The 22,411-nt window shown below is 37.4% G+C and overlaps 1 long non-coding RNA gene and 1 other non-coding gene across 2 annotated transcripts in view; one reads left to right on the forward strand and one right to left on the reverse strand.

Moving 5' to 3' along the window:
• LOC121037838 (uncharacterized) overlaps positions 1–22,411 on the reverse strand; it is a 318,740-nt gene that overhangs the window by 109,650 nt on the left and 186,679 nt on the right. The window lies entirely within an intron of this gene.
• Positions 21,688–21,796, forward strand: LOC121037987 (U6 spliceosomal RNA). Its single transcript, XR_005794093.1, has one exon. It is a non-coding gene; the product is annotated as a U6 spliceosomal RNA (small nuclear RNA).

Below are 22,411 nucleotides of genomic sequence, written 5' to 3' on the forward strand. Positions count from 1 at the left end.
AAATAATTATGTGTGTGTGCAGGGGGGTATGTATCACAGTAATTCAAAGTCACATCATAAGTATTCCCAGTGTCACAGACTTTGGGACATATCCTATGTTAAGACTATCAAATGAAGGTCTTAGTTTTGGCTAGTGGGACTGGTCACTTATCTGCTCCAGTCTTCCAGGGTCTGTGCAATATTAAACCACCCTGATTGGTACCAAGTCCATTCACACCTCAGTTAAACCGTTCCATGTGGAACTGTGTCTGTCTGAAATCAGGGATCTGTCACCGACTGTGGACCTATACTTAGGAGAGGTCATCAAAGCAATATCATGGTCCTCAGGCTTTCCAAGATCATAAGAATGGAATTGAACCCCCAGTGGGGTTTGGAAAGTCCCTGCTATACAGCACATATAATGTATGATATGTTCATTGATAAAGTTAAAATGAGAGAATGGTATCAGACACTATCTGAGGACCAAATCCTGGGTGGAGTTGTTCTCCACGTACATTCCTAGGAAAAATAAAACAGATTGATAGACGTTCATAAATGCAGAGGAAGAAAGTGAGACCTGAGGTCACAAAACCACTAAGGGCAGAGCCAAGACTGAACACTTCTCTCTATGCTCATTTCCTAACTCAGACTCTATAGAAACACATCTGGTAGGGTACACATGGCAAGGTTCCTAAATCTATCAATAATTAAAATACACATTGATCATAAATACCACAGAATTTGAGACATCTAAATAAACCGTTACTGTAATCATTTTCTAAGAAGACTATCTAAACAAAAAGCAATTAATAATCAAGGCTAAACCTAGTTCTGTAGAAAAATATATGCTTGAACGTGCGATTAAATGTATCTTAAATATATAATGACTGTGTGTCTGATATCGATTTTAAACTTGTTCTACAGTTGCATTTTAATTCAGGTTTTCAGTGTGTTAATCCATAGTCTGATGATGGGATACTGACACATTTACATGTGAGTCATATATTTAAAGTTCAGTAAAGGCTGTAGAAGATTGTTCCTTATGAATTACGCTGATCTTTCCATGTACAAGGTGTCCTGGGGGTTTTGTGTTCATTTGTTTGCTTGCTTGCTTTGCTTGGTCAAAATAAGGCAGAAGGCCATTAAAGAAAAAAATAAATATATGCTGAGCAATAAGAAAAAATAAAAGAGAGAGGTAAGAAAGGAAGGCCCTTGCTTTCTGATCCAGGTAAAAAGCATAGAGCCAAGCACACTAAAGTTAAATTCTGGTCTCTTAACCAAAATAAAATAAAACTCTAAGACCTTTTAATTAATTTTTAAAAACATAACTATCTAGGTAACTTATACCATTTCCTTTTCTTGAGCTGTTTTAAATATACAGAACATGCTTGGAAGACTCAATACTGCTTCTTGTTCTAGTATCTATGTGATACTCAATAATTGACAGAATTTTCTTTGTAAGAATAAGAATGAGAGCAGTAGGACTCCAGAGTTTACAAAGGCATATCTCATCATATTCTTTGTGAGTGATGCCCTTGTTTGCTTTGGCTCAGATCCAGACATATCAGGAATTTAGAAGAACAATAATAGATCATCTAGTAGAGTTCCTTGTTCTCAATTTATTTTGCTTCTGTTTTATTTTTCAAAGACAATACCTGAAATGAGCAAATAAATCAATATACAGGAATCAAAAAGTTATCTGTTAGTATAATTTTATATAATAAGTGTTGCCAAAAAATGGTGATATATATTTGTATATATATTAAAATTTTTAATACTATATATATGTATATACTGTATAATATGTATATACATGTATATACTGTATAATACTGTGTGTGTGTATATATATATATATATATATATATATAAAACCTGTTACAATATGAAAGTAAAAGTACTTTTCCAACCCTATAATTTTGAGAGCTCTTTTCCGTCCTTTGATTCATTTTGACCACAGAAATTCTTGCTTATAACAAGTAAGTCTAGTGGAAGTGAAAATTCCATATTTTTGGGTGAATCATTTGTTTAAGAAATTACCTTAAAAAAATAATAATTGTACACAACAAAGACACAGCACATGTTTTACTTAGGTCAAAGTGCAGGTAATTTTTTACTAAAACTTGAGAAAAAAGAATAAGTGTTTTAAAAATATTGGAAAGAAATGCTTTGGCCCAGCATTTATGTGCTCTGTAAGTAGAAATAACACATCTTCTCTTTCAATAATGGAGGTGCCATATGGATTAGTATATCTAAGAAGATTCTTAATGTGTCAAAAATATTACAAAATTCTTTATTGCTCTAGGTATTAGTTAATAGGGGATAGCTCATTGAAATAGTATTCTATACCCGTGAGTATTACTTAAAATATATAGGTAAAAATTACTTTTTATTTCAATTTATAACATTCTTACAATAAACATTTTATGATATTATACTTTGAGTCAAGAAGATCTCACTTTAGTGTTCTCTTATTAAAGGTTGTGAAGCTGGCCCAAAGTTACTGGGGATTTTGTAAGGAACAGTTAAATTGTTCTTTAAAATTTTTATGTAAGTTCAAGAATCCTATTTAAAGTACATAGTGCAAGAAACAAAGATCAATAAGGCATGATCTTTAGCCTAAAAGATTTATAGTCTAGTAATCAAATATATATAACAAAAGGAACCACAAATATATATATATATATATACACACACATATATAAATGATTATATATTAAATATAGAGTATATAAATTATACAGTAATACATAATTTGATAATATATTTAGTATAATAAATAAAAGATATATATACATATACACATATATAATATATATACACACACATTATATACATATATATAAATGATTATATATTAAATATACAGTATATAAATTATGCAGTAATACATAATTTGATAATATATTTAGTATAATAAATAAAAGATAATGAAAATACATTTGATGTATATTTTAATTATCTTTTATTTTAAATGCCTTTTATTTTATCTTTTATTTTAATTATCATATAGATAGATAGATAGATAGATAGATAGATAGATATAAAATAAAGAGAACCAGAAGAGTGGCATAAACAAAACACGATGAAGTTAGTGCAGAAAGAATGACATCTGGTAGAAAGAAATCAAAGCAGTTCTCACAAAGGCTGTGGGATCTGATAGTGATCTTCGAGACCTTCCAGATGGATAAATTATCAACAATAGAGATGAGTTCATATTTAAGGTGCAAAAAAAAGGAAATAAATAAGGCACACACTAAGCAGCTAAAATTTTCAAATACAGAAAATGAAAATACACAATAGTCCAAGATGACCATGACAAGACGATGTAGTGTGGTATGGATAAGCCTGGACATAGAGCCTGGTACCAGTGCATGGGGCACATTTGAAAGCCAGCCTAAGGTTTTATCCATTTGGCTGATAGCACTGGAAGTTGTTGTAAGGAAATGACAAAATGAGAGCTAAGATATGTGAAGTTTATATTTAATATATATGACTGAAGAGATACAGGAAACAGGATGGCTACTCAGAGAACCTTTGTACAATAGCCCAGAGGAGAAATAATAAGGAGCTAAACTGAAGTGTTGGGAGGGGAAGGGACAGAGAAAAAGGAGAAAAATAAATGCAGGAGATGTTTCATGGGCAGCTGGTGACTGAAGAATGTATGGAGCCAATGGTGAGAAATAACAGACTCTGGGAGCCAAAATCACCATGCAACGAATACAAATGCAACAAAGTCAGCCCAACAAATGTCTTCTGAGCATTTGCTGCACAGAAGGCCCCATGAAGTGTGCTGAGTTCTGGGCCCACAAGATAGGTAAGACGATACAGACAGTGTACTCAGGGGGTTAGTAAGCTCGTGAAAGAGGAAAGCCAAGTAAAGAACTATTCCTGCAATTCAAACTTAATCCAAAGAGTGGTTTTTGTGGACATGTGATGAGGGGTATAAGCCAGAGATATTGAGGTGGAAAAATAGGGAACGTTCCGGAAGTGTGGCACAAAGAAAGAAAATTAGCTCAGCAAGGAGGAATGACCAAACCAGACAGACATGAAAAGTACAGGAAGAGAGGGAAAGTAAGAGGTTTGCACTTGGGTAATGTAGAAGGTGGGATGAGTGACACAGGATGTGGACAGAAGTAGTAGGCTGGAGGCAAAAACTGCCCATATAAAGGAGAAATGCCAAGAAGGCAGAAATGTTGTTACTGAATGAATATGCAATAGAAACCAGCCCAAAGCCAGTTTCACTTGGAATGACCCCTTAAACATGGTCTTTATCTGCCTGTTCTCCTGCCAGATGGTGAAACTGAAGGCTTCCAGTACTTCTAGGGGGTTGGGGGGGGTGGGGTGGGGAGGTAAACTATGAACAATGGGAGTCTCTAGTGGATCCCTGTAGTGTGCGCAAATCTAATTAGCTTCTTAATATCAATGGCTGATGTAAAAACATGCTTTTATAAGCCTAGCTTGTTGACACCTGAAATATAAGTATTTGGGTGGCATTTAAAACTATTCCTCCCAAGAATAAAGCAAAGTATGATAACCTCAAATTTTGTATCCACACCATGAAACTCAATGCAGTCATTAAAAGGAAAGGATGAGAGGTAAACCATTTGACTTGGACTGAGTTCCACAAAGAAATGGTGAATGGAAAAACGAGATCGAGAAGTATGATTGGCATGAGGCTAGTTTTTGTGTACAATAAACCAGTGCAAAACACCCTGTACAGGTATATTTGTACATATGCAAAATATGATTATATGAGCTTGCAGCAAATAGGGTCTACACATACTAGGTGCTCACAAGGATTAGTTTGAGTATTGGGTTACGTAGGTGGAAGGAAGACTGGGTGGTGGTGAAGTCAACATAAAAAGAACAAGAAAGACAAAGGACTACACTTGAAAAAGCTCATGCAAAAATTACACTTATGAATACATGAAATGTTTCACATTAAATCAATGTAAGTGCACATGGGATATATTTATACAGAAATTAGTTTTCATAAATGGATAAAAACACAAAGAAATTTAGTAAGGGTGTATACTGAATTTCAAATAAGATGAAGGGGAACCAAAAATCTGGATTCACTTTCAATTTATTACCCCATTAGAGACTATTTCTGTTTCTTCTGGTGTTCAAAGTCAAGTCTTTGGAAACAGCTCCCTGAACACGTCGATTTTGTTTCACATATGAGCTATTCCTGGGATATCTCCTTTATACATCAGCTATGATGGAAGAAAAATAGCTTTTTTTTTTTTTTCAACTATCACTCTTTCAGAGTAGCTATTCTCTCTGTCTGGCTAGTTCAACTGTTATTTGCTTTCCTCCAGAAAAACTTTAGCTGTGGTCAGCTTATTACTTAACTGCAGATTTTTAAAGATTTCCTCCAAAACTGGATGCCACACTGATTTGTATTCTAAGCTATGCTTCTGAGATAGTGTAGAGCCTTCATTAATCTGTTTTTTTCCAGCAGTTATCAGGAAAGTAGTTAGAAGCATCAGCCTGCATTAATGAAGAATTCCCCTCGGTCCCTGCTGGCGTTGCCAATCTGGGGCTAATCACTGAGAGAGATGAGTGAAGCAGAGTTAGGACAGAAGAAATGACATGCCCCTTAGCTAAGGCAAACACACAAACGTTGTGCTAGAGTTCCCGAGGTCCTCTGGGTTATGCCTTTGCGAGGGTGTTAGAATCCACTGTCCTCCATCATTGCATATTCCAATCCTTCTCATTCTCTAGGCTCATCTCAGTGGCTTTCCTCATGTCAAGCCCTCCCTGATTCCTCTCCAGCTAGACGGTATCTTTCATCTTCTATTCCCTTTGTATGTGTAATAGATCAATATATACCTATTTTCTGGCATGTATCACCTTCTACCTTATATCACCTTGCATACCAATTAAGTAGCTTGTTGTCTCCACTTTTACTTAACTACTGAAAGACTGAGAGTCCCTTCCCAGCAATTATGTTATGCCACCAGCACATTGCTAACATGATCAGTATTTGCTGACTGAATCATCTCTCAGCTGAGAAAGACCCAGGGCCACCATCTTCAAGAAAATCATTAGGATTCCACAAACAGCTGGATGTACACTCACAACAATGTTCCCAATCCAGAGAGATTTTGATTGGAACTTTCCTCCTGATCTTTGGTCAATTCTACCCAGGCAGAGACAAGAGGAGGAAAAGCCCACTCCTTCTCATGGAACAGAAGAAGATTCTGTTCATGCTGTGTCTTTCCCAACCTGGCAGCATAATCAGTGTTGTGTTTTTACAATCTGTTGGTATTCTAAAAATGAGAACAATGACCTTTGTGTTAATTAGTTGAAACAAGAGCCTGCTGAGACTAGAAGAAAAAGAGTTAATGGGACTTGAGATTATATATTCCAATCATAATTACGGAGGTAATAACTAATGTTAATGATGAGATCAAATAAACATGCATCCATACAAATGTGCGTTTAATCCCCTTCCTATGACTGAGATGTTCTCAGGACTACCTAGCAGTATAATACACACACTTAAGACTGCCCAAAAAGTCTAGAAATATAAAAAAAAATATTTCATTGTCCTTTTTTAGATGAGCAAATAGACCATTGCTTTAAATTCAAAAGTACATCACCTGAAAGGGTGTTTAAAATTTGAAGGAAAACATATTGAGCATATTATTTGAAAATATAACTAACATATTTTAAAAATAAGCATAGGCAATGCTTCCCAAATTTTTGAAGACACTTTTTATCTGATAACAATAAGTGTTTCTGAAGAAGAAGTAGTGAAAGGGTAGAGAAACTTAGATTATCCCTGCTCCAATACCACACACACCTCTATCAGAGATACCTGGTATCTCTCGCATTGCTTTTCTTGAGCAAGGACGGCTCCCTCTATCAGGGTTCTTGAGCTGGGGTCCACTGAACCCATCTTCAGCCCATCCAGAGACCTCTGGGAATTGTAGGTGAGATTTTTCCATGACTGTACATGGGAATTTTTCTCAGGAATATAAAAAAAAAAGTTTAGGAAGCAACAAACTAGATGATAAATACTTATTTTGTATCCTGCTGTATAAAAAAGGGAAAATGATCAGGCAGGACACAAACAAAGCCTTCTAGAACAATATCCCTGGGAACAATCATAGAGACAAGCAGATGTAAGTATCTTCCGCTGCCCACTGCATTCCGGAGCAGCAGAGAGGGGTGTCTGGGCTCTCGAGATCAGATACAGTCCATGTGTTGTTGGCTTTTAGCTGCATGATTAGGGAAGTACCAGTACTCCCCAGTAAAATCAGGGTTTGGGATAAAGCCTTATGGTCATAGCTGAGTGCCCTGGTAACTCCTTAGACTCCACTCTCCTCTGCTACTACATTCTTCATTTGTTGGGAGACAACTGATCCTTCTTCTAATGCAGTCAGGGACCGGGGGTCCTTGCCTTCTGGTTGCAGCTATAACAGAATCAGCTATAACAGTAAGGAAGGCTATAGCACAAAAAGGAAAATCTCTGGTTCCCTGTTTCTGACTCTAACATTTAATACCTGGCTGGGAATGAATAGGCTTTGGGGGAAAGCAGATTGTCCAAGAAATTACCTGACTTATTCTTCATCCCAGGTAAACATTGACTGCCCTCCATTATCATTTTGATGTTGTTAGGATCTAGGCATGTATCAACTTAAGAGAGAAGACCCAGGCTCTGCTCTTTCTACTCGCACAGTCACAGCCACTAATGTCATCACCAAGCAGCTGTGGATTATTTATTCATTTGTTTGGTTATGTTTGTTTGTTTATATCCTGATTTAGTTCATGAAGAATTTGTGATGCCCCAAGGGAGCTATTGTGATTAAGAGCTCACTTCCTAGCATCTCTGTGTTCAGACAAAAAGAATGAGAAGGGCCGAGGAGCAGGAGGTGTTTCTAGGGAACTATCATAGGGAGAATCCCGCAGGACCTGCATGCATGGCTCTGGTGGTACTCTTCCAACTCTTCCCCCAACCTCTTGGATTTGCCCCTCACTTCATTCTCTGCTAACAGGCTAGTTGCAGGCACCCTTTTCAAAAAAAGTATAATTGATTAAGTATCTGGAGGAGGGTTAGAGATTAAGTCATTCTCATTTAGGCACTAATTAATTAGTTAAGTATCTCCCAACTTGCAGCTGGACTCAGATATGTGAGGAAAGAGAGATTTTCAGGTATGGGGACTCTTGAGGGGAGGGCACACCTAAGAAGGGTGGGAAGATTAGAACATCAGCTAGACACTGTTCATCTGGATATCTGTAGAGAGCATGGGAGCTGGGAACTGAATTAATACAGAATGGTGAAAAGTACAAAGATAAACCATGGGTATTTCATAGTATCAATGTGGGGCCAGTACTGCTCCATGGCATCTAAAGGAATCTTCCTTTTCCTTCTCCCTCTTCCTATCCATTTCTTCCTCTTCTCCCACATCTTCCTCTCCCTCCTCCTCTTCTCCCTTCCCCACTCTCCTGAACCATTTGACCTCTGCTAGATCTCAGAAGAGAACTGTTGATACCATAATCGTTCTACATTATTGATTAAATAAAATCATTAGTGTGTTGGCAATGAAAGGAGGAACCAGAGAGCATCAACTCCTTTAAGTAGCAAATAAGGAACATAAAAATTCCAAGATGGGAAGTCACCTCATTAATCCAAGGTCATTCTGGAACTAGAATCCAGGATTCCTGACTCCCAACTAAATGGGGTGGGTTTTTTTGTTTGTCTGTTGTTTTTGGTTTTGTTTTTTTGTTTTGCTCCATAATAGAATTTCCTAGGCAAACAAAGAACCATATACCACATAAAATACTATTTTACTCATGAGACAGACTATTTAACTGCCTGTTTTGCGTCACCTTTGTGCTTAAAGCTGGAAATTAAGATGGGCATGACTTTAATTTTAAAAGTACTTTCTAGTGCTTTGTTCATTACTCTTAAAATTATGGAATTGGCTGTAATTTTTCCATTTTACAGCTGTGGAAACAAAAGGAGGTCAAAGGCATTTTGCGGATGACCCAGAATACAATTTCAGTTTGGATGACCTGCATTTATTTTTCTATTTCAGTTTGCCTGTTCTTCATTCTACTTAAATTTCAGGATGAACCAATCTCACCTGTGAAAATGAAAATTCTAGAGGGAGAGACAGGAATACAAAATAGAAAGCCTATTTGTTAATTTCAGGAAATCATACGATTTGACTTAATTATCCAATCTTTCCTTTTTATAAGAGCTCTATGGCCAAAACAGTGGCTGTACATAAAATAACTAAGGATAGACTCAGATAAATAGATATGTAACAGGTGTTTCATAGGCCACAACAGCCCTGGGTGTATAAACCATAATAGCTAACATTTGTAATAGTCAAAAGACAGTAGGTATTTGGCTTCATCCTCATTTGCATTACATTCTACCAGCAACTAAAACTTCTCCCAAATATTTCCAATAAGAGGATGCTGGCTTGGTTGAGTAGGGATAGCTAGGGTTTTACAAATCTTCCGGTTCATACGTGTGCTAACCCCATTTGTTCTTGTCTGCTCAGCTCTTTGTAGTAACGCTGCTGGTGGCAACATTCACAGCCATGTGGCAGCTGGAGCCAAGGCTTCCAGTCTGTAGTGAGAGGACCACGTATCTACGGTACTTTGAGAGCCTAACACCCTCCGTTGCCACAGTCTACGGGATAGAAATTAGGGCCTCTGTTTCCAAACTGGGCTTAGAGAGTTTAATAACTCAGCCAACGTCACACAGCTAGTACCACGGAAGGGTTTGAAACCAGCCGCAGTGACTCCAGAGCCTGCATCCTAACTTCACACTAAACGTTTTTGGCTTGTGAGGCAATTGGATATCAGCTACTGTCTGGAGCCAGTCTTCGTCTAGCAAACTGGCTCTCTGGAGAAGGGCTGCTGGTGCTAGGAAGTTAGGAGAGCTCTGGATACCTGTGAGCCTTGCCAGCCTCACAAAGTTTTCTGACCGAGTGAAGCACTAGTGAAGAGAATCACCCTTTGCAGAAGAAGAGTTAGACAAAGAAAATCTCCTTGATTCACAAGTTGGGAGCAAGAAGAGATGATTTGGCCCCAGTTTTATTGATTTGGCAGGATAATGATGCTTGATTTCAGTAAAAACATCATTTTAACGAAAAAGAAAGATGTGAAAGATCTCTAACCACACAAAAGATTTCAGTGCAACTTGGGCATGGTGCTGCACCAAATATAGCACCAGAAGAAGATGATAGATTACTGTTGTCCCCCTATCTCGGAGGCCACCAGCTTAAGCAGGTAGAAAAGTCCCGCCAGACTTCCTGTGGGAAGCCCCAAATCTAATTCCCCAGCCAGAAGATCCGACAACCTGGCAGGCTATTCACGGTCCGTCTCTGGGGGCAGTATGACCTTTGCCAGGTTCAGGAAGCATACTCCGAGTGCTGTGTCAGTAAGGGGATGCAGGAGCTAGAAGTATTCCCTCACCTCTACCCCACACCCAAACACCTGTGAAAGTGCATGTCGGGGGCGGGGGGATCCTGAAGGCTGAGACATGAAGCTTGGAGCATTCATTTCAGGACGTAAGACTGATTCTTTAAGACATGCCAGATACATGCATGGATGTGATATACAACTGTCCCTATCCAAAAATCAAGGAGAACTCACTTCCTTCACACGTGTGCCAGGAATCTCATTCCTTCTGTCACTGGCCTAGGCTTTTGGTTGCATCCTGACAGCAGGTTTCTCCTTAAGTGGGGGTATAAAGTCTCTATAGATAAAAAGAAGAGGAGGTTAAGGCAAAGGACAGAAAGGGATTATAGTTACTGGCTCCTGGCTCTCCCTGAAAGAAAGAATGTCAGCGATTTGCAACAGGAAGGCCAGGTGAGGGGAAACATGAAACCAGTGATTATCTGATGCTGATGAGAAGGCCAGCACTTCTGATAGAGCTGAAGGCCCTCGGTGGGTGAGTGCCCTAAGCAGCCTGGCAGAAGATAGAAGAACACAGACAAAGAATTCTAGCCCTCCCTGAAGGAACTGTTCCTGTTAGAAACTTCCATCGTTTTTTCAGCTCACTTCATTAATAAGTACTAATCACACTGAAATATCTCAATGGAAATACTGTTTTGACACTGAACTACAAAAAGACTCGATGAAATCTGCCTCTTAAGTGAGGGAAACAGAAGTCGTCTTGGTCATTCACTGTCCAATTAGATTAAAATAAAGCTTTGAGAGACACCGAACTGTGTTACCATAGTGTAGTGTAGTTACATGAATTTGGGTTTTGGAGTCAGGCTGACCTGGGTATAAATGACTGTGTGACCTTGGACAGGTAATTTAACCTCTATTTGCCTCAGTTTCCTCATCTGTAAAATGGGACCATAGTACGACTATGTCATGGAATAGTTAAGAAAATTAAATTAGATGGGATTAGTAATATACTTAGCAACATGCATGGTACCTTGCAGAAACTATAAATGCCTACTTGTCTCTCTGTCTTTTGAAGGCTAAAGGTACCTATTGTTTCAACGTACATAGCATGTTCCCTAAGTTACTTACAGAGCTTAAAATGTGACCAAGAACCTTGTAAAACTAGAAACTTGGGAACACAGAGGAAAAAAAGAGTAGAAGTAGCTGCAGTGTCATGGGAAGAGCCATGGACCAGAGTCTGAAGTCCCGAATGACAATCCTGGCTTTGCTCCTTACCAGCTATGGGATTATGGGCACATTGCTTAATGTCTTAAAGCCTCAGGTTTCTTATCTACATCAAGGAGATAACAATATCTCCTTTGCAGATATCTTTCCTATGCACAGACACTGGGCTTATGATTGGGTTTCCCACAATATGAACATGACACATTCAATGCCCTCAAAAGAGCTTGCAACCTAGTGGAGGAATCAGACACTTGTTTTAACAAAAGCACACTCACTGATCCCCTTTTGGACTCCTTCTCAGAAACAGTAGAATATGGTAGGCACAGATTTATGCCAGATAACTTTCAGTCCAGGCTTTTCTACTTCCTAGCTGTGTGAACTCAGACAAGTTATTTCACCTAATTTTGGAAATGAGGAAAATAATAGAACTGTTGTGAAGATTAAACAAGGTAATGTATGTGGCTCAGTCGGTTAGGCCTCCAACTCTTGCTTTTGGCTCAGGTCATGATCTTAAGGTTTGTGACATCAAGCCCCATGTCGGGCTCTGCACTGACATCGTGCAGCCTTCTTAGGATACTCTCTCTCCCCCTCTCTTTCTCTCTCGCTCTATCAGCCTCTCTCTCTCTCTCTCTCTATCTATATATATATATATATATATCTCCCCCTCTCTGCCCCTCTCCTGATTGCACACACACTCTCTCTCTCAAAAATAAGTAAACTTTAAATAATAAAAAAAAAACCCAAGATACTGTATGGAAATGTGAGGAACCCTGTAAATATTCAATAAGATGTTAGTGTTTTTAGTGGCCCTCGGTATCCCCTGTACATGGGATCAAAGGTTTGAGGGGCCCTCTTGTGAATCCTGTGTGTCCCCTCACACCAATGATCCATGTGAAAATGTTTCCTGGTCTCTGCTCTGAGAAATGCAATTGTTTTGATACTGTTAGTTATGGCTACAATTTCAAAAGTCCAGACTCTAACATCTGAACTTTATTTCTTGAAAAAAAGAAAAAACAGGATAGAACTTACTTTTTCCCCATTTTTTTCACAGAAATTCCATCTTGCATAATTTAACTTGCCACTTTTTATTTTTAAGACGACTTCTACTTTCTGTGACACAGTTTCTATAAATTATGGAGAAAAGCACAAACTTTGCATGTTACCAGGAAATTATGAGAGGACAACGAGCCTCAGAGAGAATCATCACGCAGAGAATCAATTATGGAAGGAAAATGTTCAGGCTCTCATTCTCAAGGTTCTTGAACAGAAACCCTCTTCCAAAGTAAGAGGAATTATTTTCCCAAATGATAGTTTCAGTCCCCGAATCCTACTCTAACCTAAACCCCAGCTGTGTTCATTTTACTTCATTTTCCCTCAAAGTGGAGATCAATAAGGATGAAATACTGTGCATATGTAGCACCTTGTTTCGAAAGAGTCCAACAGGCTTTAAGCATATTATGCCATTAATCTTCCCAGCAGTCTGAGAGAAGGAAGTGACAAGTGTAATGTCCCTGTGCTTGCAAATGAAGAAACCAAGGAATGACAAAGGGGACTGAATGTCCAAGAACACAGTGGAATCGGTGGCAAAGCTGGAAGAAAGAAATTGGGTATTGGGAATTGTGATTATTTTAAGGGCATAAGAATACTCATAAATTAAATAATAAGATAAAACCCAGCTGCTGATTGCTGAGTGTGTTTAAACCAAAGTAGGGAACATGTGGGCCTTCCAATATGCACAATAGACCTAACGCTCCCAAAGTGCCTAGGATGATGCTAACAGATGCCCTGTTGAGTTTCCTCTCCCTTTGGGCCCCACAATTGCAGTCACTTCTCATACCGTGAGAAATTGTCTGACTGTAATTGGCTACAGATTTCCAACCCTAACTTCAGAGTTTTATTTCTTTCATGTTTGTCTCCTCTCATACTCCAAGTCAAACTATCCACCTATTTTCTTTCCTCTCCAAAGTCTACCTATATAAGGGTTGATTAAATTCCTGACATTTTTCTTGTTTTAAAAAAGTAAATGGCCTAGAGACCATATTTTCTCAATACAGGCATTGGTGAAATGGAATTTAAATACAGTATAAAGTCTTCTAAAGCTATTCATCAAATAAGGGTAGTTTTTTTTAATACACTTGAATCATATTTATGGCTGAGAATATTGTTATAACAGCTGTTAGGAAAGCAGGAGTTCAAATTTTTGTAAGTCATCAGCCAATTAAGAATGTCAAAGTATCTCTTAAACACTTTAAGGTTAGTCGATGAGCAAGTTACTTTGATATCAAAATCACATCTCTTAGGGCGCCTGGGTGCTCAGTCAGTTAAGCATCTGACTTTGGTTCAGGTCATGATATCACCATTCATGAGTTCAAGCCCCACATTGGGCTCTGTGCTGACAGCTCAGAGTCTGGAGCCTGCTTCAGATTCTGCATCTCCCTCTCTATCTGCCTGTCCCCTGTTCATGCTCTCTCTCTCTCTCTCTCTCTCTCTCTCTCTCTCTCTCTCTCTCTCAAAAATAAATAAACATTAAAAAAATAAAAAATAATAATGATAAAAAACATCAAGTCCCTGAGAGAAGAGTGGGGTGACTTAGGAGTGAACACCAGAGGCAGCTGCTTACTTAGCATTTTTCCCTCTTCTCATCCTTCCAGAGTCTTGTTTCCAGTTTAATAATTATAAATTTCAATTAATAACCTGGTTCAAAGCAAGCACTTCATAGCACTAATGGGGTTAAAGGAAGAACATGAATTAGTGTATAAGAACTTTTCTAGGAGATCTCATCACCATCTGGGGTGAAGGAGTGAACTTTTGCTGAATACTGACTGTTGCCATACATGAATGAGCAGTTATATCTCTACTGATTGGGGGGGGGGGGGGGCGGGGTATGCGTGTGTGTATAGCATAGAGTGAATAGAAGAAATCAGTGACCTGTGCCTAGTTCAGATAGTTCTCATAAAATCTGTTATAGTAGTAGGAACAGGAAAGGAGTGTAAAGAACTACTATGAGCTAGTAGTGGTTATTACTAGAGTCCATGGGCATGAACCCTAGAGGCTAGCCAACTGTTGGAAAGATAGCTTGAATGTGAACTTCAAAAGAAGTATTGTGGTAGGTAGTTGTTTGTTCGTCGTGCTAAGATAATGCCATCCAGGGAACAGCATTGGGGAGCAAAGAGTCTACTTCCTGCTGCCTTTGAATTTAGACAAATAAAAGAAGGAGCAGTCTACTTTCTCTTGCCCATTAATGGAGTTTCTCTAGCTTGCATCTCTTTAGGAAAAGCTACCTTGGATGAAATGTTACTGTTTCACTTTCTACAAAGTGATTAGCATCTCCAATACCTACCTATAGTAACTGCTGCAGGTTTCAGGTGTCATGGGCCTATAGTTTCAGAAAGCTTCCACAAGGTAGAGGATTTACATTGTTTCCATGCATAAGATTTGTAAGCCAACTTCTGTATCTGCATAAAACATTAGGAAACACATATCCTTAAAAAGGAGCTTTACTGATAAAACATTGTTATGGGCTGAATTGCAGCCTCTCAAAAAAAGATATGTTGGAAGTCCTAACCCCCAGCACCTCTGCCAGGCAGTTAGGCAGAAGCGAGGAGATCCTGGCCATCCCCTGGGAGGCACCCTGGAAGGTTAACAGCCACACCTTCAGAGCCACCCGTAAGAGCCTAGCACAGGAAAAGCCTAGCACAGAACTGGCCCAAAAGCCACAGGGGACTTCTAAGAGCTAAGCATGCACACAAAGGGTCCAACTTGTCCTTAACTACCTTTAAGGTCACAACAACAGCTCATTAGACACTCATCAATATACAATACATAAATAACTACAATTATAACAGAATGCATCATGGGTAAGCACATGCGCAGAGGCCAAAATGTTATATAACAAAGAGCTGTCAATCAAAATGTCAATCAAACCCAAATACATACACAATAAGCAGGCTTACAAGGATGCAGCTAGAGTTTTTCGGTGCCATTGCCACTCTTGCTCCAGCAGTGGTCCACTTTCACACTTGAAATGCACTATACTTATCTATTCAATAAACTCTATCTCCCCATTCTGGTCTTGGGTCTCCAATTCTTTGGTGTATTTGGGACAAGAACCCAGTGACCTGGTAACACCTCAGAATATAAACATATTTAAAAATAGAGTCATTACAGACAGAGATAATCAAGTTATAATGGGGTCATGAGGCTGGGCTCTAATCCAATATGACTGGTGTCCTTTTAAAAAGGGGGCATTTGGACACAGAGACAAACATGAGTAAAGAAAGACAATATATGAAAAGACAGAAGAAACACAGGGAGAACACTATGTGAGGTAAAAGGGGAGATAGGAATTACGTGTCTACGAGCCAAAGATTGTCAGTGATCCATCAGAAGCTGCAGGAGAGACACAGAAAAAACTTCCTCGTACAGTTCTCAGAGAGAATCAACCCGCCAGTTTTGAACCTCTAGCATTCAGAACAGTGAGACAATAAATTTCTGTAATTTTAAGCCACCCAGTTCTTGTTACTTCATTATGCAGCCCAAGGAAACCAATGTGCACATTATTATCTCATTTTATTTTATTTATTTTTAAAGATTTTGTTTTTAAATATTTTCTACATGCAGCGTGGGGCTCAAACTGACAACTCTGAGATCAAGAGTCATGCACTCCACTGACTGAGCCAGCCAGGCATCCCTAATATATCATTTTAATTACTAGTTTCTAATATATAAGAGAAAAGAACTAGACTTGGAGCAAATATTCCAAATAGCGTTTTTATTCCAAATAGAAGCAATTGCTTTTAGTCTCTCAGAGAAAATGTCTTTATGTTTGAGCAAATACCTTCATGTCCATAGGTGATATTCTTAGTTAAGACTCATCACCAAAGTTTTCTAGAAATCATAATCCCTCTCCAACTTGTATCTCAGTTTACACCATCATACATTAACTCCTTAATTAGGTTTATAGCCTATATGGATGAGTAATCCTGCTTGCCACAGACCCCAATGCAGCAAGTATGTCAATAGAGTGGATTTGATATCCTTATGTTTTAAATTTTCTATGGTTATGAAGGACAAACCTCAGTAAATCTTGCTTCATTTTAATCTGTGACTTCTTTTCGACATTAGTTATTCCCAGTTAGACTCCAATGGAAAGTCACTAATTATGACTCCAATCAAAACTGGAAGAATTTTTGCCACCTAGTAACCAAACGGAATTTCTACTGAAAGTAATGCTTAAACATGTGGTCTATTCTGAGAAAAAAAGGTACAGCTTTCACTCTATAACAGTTTACTCATTTTTGTCCTCTTGAGAGTAATAAGAGTATTACCAAAAGTGGTGTCTGAATGTTTCAAATCAGAAGATGAGAAAGCAAATTCTTCTTTTTGAATGGCCTAAATTTGATTGTAAGTCTCACTATTGTTTCTCTTCTGCAGGACTAGGGAGAGGAGAAAGTTATTTTGGTCTTAATTCACTCACAAGAGCATCTTTGTTGAGCCAACCAGAGCCAGTTACTGTTGTGTGGGTAGTGTCTGTGGCAGTTGAGTGAAACTGAAGACATTTGACACATCGTGAAGAAGTTTAATCTCTTGCCAACCACAAGTAACTAATTGCCAGAGAGAGTTCCTTCCACAAATTTGAGATTTCAGAGCACTCTCTTTGCAAGAAATCTTGGCTTCAATGAAAGGACATCTGAGCCTACATTTTCTTTTCATTTTTCTATGGAGGTTGTCTGTCTTTGTCTCTACCTTTCATGCATATTTGATCACTCTTTCCATCTGTTAAAAAAGAATTTCTTTTTTCTTTAGAAATAGAATTTCTATTTCTTTCTGGCATACACTGCCAAAAGTTTTGTTTTGTTTTGTTTTAGTTGACACACACTGTAACTTTAGTTTAGGTGTATGACTTAGTGATTTGACAAGTTTATCATTTTTTTATGCTCACCACAAGTATAGCTACCATCTGTCCCATTATATCATTATTATAATATCACAAACAGTATTTCTTATGCTCTATTTTTTTTATTTTATTTGAATTCCAGTATAGTTAATATACAGTGCTGTATTAGTTTCAGGTATAAACTACAGTGATTCAACAATTCTATGTATTACTCAGTGTTCATCATGATAGTACACTTTTAATCCTTTTCACCTGTCTCCCCCCCACCTCCCATTCGGTAACCATCAGTTTGTTCCCCATAGTGAAGAGCCTATTTTTTTCTGGTTTGTCTCTTTTTCTCTTTGTTCCTTTGGGTTTTTTTCCTTCAAATTTCACATACAAGTGAAATCATATAGTATTTGTCTTTCTTTGACTGACTTATTTCACTTAGCATTATGCCCTCTAGATCCCTCCATGTTGTTGCAAATGGCAATATTTCATTCTTTTTTTGTACCTGAATACTATTCCATTATATATAATGGAATTATCCATCTACTGATGGACACTTGGGCTGTTTCCATATCTGGGCTATTGTAAATAATGTTGCAATAAACATATGGGTACACATATCTTTTCCAATTACTGTTTTCATATTCTTTGGGTAAATACCCAGTAATAGAATTACTGGATCATATGGTAACTCTATTTTTAATGTACTGAGAAACCTGCATACTCTCTTCCACAGTAGCTCCACCAACAGTGCACAAGAGTTCCATTTTATCCACCTCCTCACAAACATTTTTTTTTCTTGTGTTTTTTACTTTACATTCTGACAGGTGTGAGGTGACATCTCATTGTGGTTTTGATTTGCATTTCTCTGATGGTCAGTGATGTTGAGCATGTTTTTGTGTGTCTGTTCACCATCTGTATGTCTTCTTTGGAGAAATATCTGTTCATGTCTTCTGCCCATTTCTTAATTGGATTGTTTATTTTTGGGGGTTGAGTTGCATTTTGGATACTATCCCTTATTGGATATGTCATTTGCAAATATCTTCTCCCATTCAGTAAACTGTCCATTAGTTTTGTCGATTATTTCCTTTGCTGTGCAAAGGTTTTTTGTTTTTGTTTTTTTTTTTTTAATTTTGATGTAGTCCCAATAGTTTATTTTTGCTTTTGTATCCCTTTCCTTAGGAGACATATCTAGAAAATTGTGGCTGAAGTCAAAGAAATTACTGCTTGCAGTCTCTTTTAGAAAATTTTTGGTTTCAGTTCTCACATTTAGATCTTTAATCCATTCTGAGTTTATTTTTGTGTATATAGTAAAAAGTGTTCCAATTTTATTCTTTTGCAGGTAGCTGTCCAGTTTTCCCAACACAGTTTTGTTGAAAAGACTGCCTTTTCCCCACTGCATATTCTTGACTGTGTTGAAGATTAATTGACCATATAATCATGGGTTTACTTCTGGATTTTCTATTCTTTTCTATTAAACTATGTGTCTATTTTTTGTGCTAGTACCATAGTTTTGATTACTATAACTTTGTAGTATATCTTGAAATCTGGAATTATGATACCTCTAGTTTTGTTTTTCGGGGCTATTTGGGGTCTTTTGTGGTTCTATACAGATTTTGGGATTATTCTAGTTTAGTGAAAAATGCTATTGGTAATTTGATGGGTATTGCACTAAATTTGTAGATTGCTTTAGGTAGTATGGACATTTTAACAATATTTGTCTTCCGTCCCATGAGCATAGAATATCTTTCAATTTGTGTCATCTTCAATTTCTTTCATCAATGTTTTATATTTTTTCAGAGTACAGTTATTTCACCTCCTTTGTTAAGTTTATTCCTAGGTATTTGATCAGTTTTGGTACAATTGTAATGGGGTTGTTTTCTTAATTTCTCTTTCTGTTACTTCGTTATTAGTGTATAGAAATGCAGCGGAGTTCTGTATATTGATTTTGTATCTTGCAATCTTACTGAAATCATTTATCAGTTTTACTTGTTTTTGTAGAGTCTTTAGGGTTTTCCAAATACAGTATCATGTCATCTGTGAACAGTACAAGTTTTACTTCTTCCTTACCAGTTTGGATGCCTTTTATTCCTTTTTCTTTTCTGAATGCTGTGGCTAACTATTGCAGTACCATGTTGAATAAACCTGGTGAGAATGGACATCCTTGTGTTGTTCCTGACCTTAGGAGAAAAGTTCCCAGTTTTTCACCATCGAATATGATATTATCTGTGGGTGTTTTCATATATGGGCTTAATTTTGTTGAGGTATGTTCCCTCTAAACCTACCTTGCTAAGGATTTTTATCATGAATGGATGTTGTACATCATCAAATGCTTCTCAGCATCTATTGAAATGATAAGATATTTATCCTTTCTTTTGTTTATGTGATGTGGCACCTTGATTGATTTGTGAATACTGAACCACTCTTGCAACCCAGCAATAAATCTCACTTGATCATGGTGATTGATTTTTTTTTTAAGTTTATTTATTTACTTTGAGAGAGAGAGAAAGAGAGAGTATGGGAGAGGAAAGAGATAGAGGGAGAGAGAGAGAGAGAGAGAGAGAGAGAGAGAGAGAGAGAGAGAATCCCAAGCAGGCTCCACACTGTCAGTGTAGGATGATTTTCTCCTGCATTTTGTTGATGTGGTGTATGACAATTGATTAGTGAATACTGAACCATCCCTGCATCCCTGGAATAAATCTCACCTGATCATGGTGAATATTATTTTTAAAGTATTTTTGTATGTGGTTTGCTAATATTTCATTGAGAACTTTTGCATATAAGTTCATCAGGGATATTGACCTGTAGTTTTGTGTGTGTGTGTGTATGGCATGGGGGAGGGGGGCGGTCTTTTTCTGGTTTTGGTAATGTTGTCATTTTAAAATGTTATCTGGAAGCTTTCCTTCCTCTCTTATGTTTTGGAATAGTTTGTGGAGAATAGGTATTAACTCTTCTTTAAATTTCTGATAAAATTCACTTGTGAATCCATCTGATCCTGGACTTTTGGGGGTTTTTTTGTAGTTTTTTTGATTTTTGAATCAATTGTGTTACTTTTAATTGGTCTGTTCAGATTTTCTATTTCTTCCTGCTTCAGTTTTGAAAAATTTTATGTTTCAAATATTTGATCCATCCCTTCTAGGTTGTGCAGTTTGATGTCATATAGTCAAAATTCTCTACTTCACATCATTTTCTAGACATGCTAACTTGGTTCTAGCATAAGTGAAGTTCTCCAGAGAGAAGAACATGAATGATCAAATACTTAAAAGAGACTTGTCTACATTTAAACATGCTATTAAATCAAATCTGTAGGCTAAGAAAAATGACTAATAGTTCATTTGCAAGCTGAATTACTGCATTTGCATAATTATTTAAATCCCAAAGTTTTTGTTCTTGATCTGACAAGATATGTGAATAACTGAAAACATAACATACAAATCCCTGTTTTACGTTTTCAGGAAAATATTGTTTCTACAAGTGTTTCTAAAGTTTCCTAATCCACAAGGCACAACCTTAAGCAAATGCAGATCAATGTATCTGACAGCTAGAGGAATTTATACAAATTAGGAAGTGGTAAGACGAGGCCCCAGCCAAAGTATGGTCTCAGGTAGCAATACAAGAATGAGGTGACTGCACATGTCAATCAATCCACTAAAATTAATTAGGCAATGCTATACACGTTTGCAGCATAAGACCTACAAAAGTGATGGTCATTATCCTAAAGGCTCTCATATCAACTTGATATTGAAGTGTTGACTTCTTTGTCCTAGGCTGGCCAAGCTTTTATGACTGTCAGACACTGGGGAGAAGAAAGGTTCTAATGTTTTTCTTTAAAGGAAGAGAAACATTTTAGGATTTACTAAGGTCTTACTAACAGGAGTTAGTGTAAAAATTAATACCCTGAGGTGGCCTGCACTTACTAAGTACATTTCCAAGTGCCTAAATTCTCATGACAGAGAATATTCCATATATCCAACTGTACCGAATGACAGAGAAATACTCAGAAGACACGTGAAAAATACTGCTAAAAACTTTTAATTCCTGGTCAGTTTAGAGATTTGAGAAGAAAGACATAGATGATAAATGTATCCTATGAGTCAAATGGTCTTGTATTCCAAACCTGGCTCCATCATTTATAAATGATATGACCTCAGGAAAAGTGTCCTTATTTCTTTTTGCACTTCAGTTCTGTCACCTATAAAAAGTGGAAAGTATTGTGCTCACTTCAGCAACAGATATACTAAAATTGGAACAATCCAGGGAAGATTAGCAAGGTCCCTGCACAAGGATGACACACAAATTTATGAACCATTCCATATTTTTCTTAAGTGGCAAATGTACTACTGCATAAGTATGATCTTTAAATGAGATAACACCTCTTTTAACACTACTTAATTTAGAATTAGGCTCACAGTAAGCATTTGATAAATGTTAACTCTTATGTACTAGCAAATAAATATATGTAATATATATTACTGTGCATATAATATATAGCATGCATATATATAGTGCATATGATTTAAATATATAATTCAGTTCTGTAAGTGAATAGGTACCCTTCAATTAATTTACAAAAGGCAGTTTTCCTGGACATGATGATCATCTACTCTAATCCAGCAAGTATATCTTTCTTTAGAAAAGTCAATCTATAGGGAATACAGCCAATAATAATATAACTTTGTAAGGTGACAGGTGGTAACTATACTTTTTGTGGTGAGAATTTTGTAATATATATAAATGTCAAATCACTATGTTGAACACCTGAAACTAATACTGTATGTCAACTGTACTGTAATTTAATAAAATCAGGGGCACCTGGGTGGCTCAGTTGGTTGAGCATCCGACTTGATTGTGGCTCAGGTCACCATCTCACCAAACATGAGATGGAGCCCACATCGGGCGCTGTGTTGACAAGCATGAAGCCCGCTTGGGATTTTC

Source organism: Herpailurus yagouaroundi, unplaced genomic scaffold (assembly GCF_014898765.1).
Source record: "Herpailurus yagouaroundi ecotype Mexico unplaced genomic scaffold, PumYag 164, whole genome shotgun sequence".
NCBI lineage: Eukaryota > Metazoa > Chordata > Mammalia > Carnivora > Felidae > Herpailurus > Herpailurus yagouaroundi.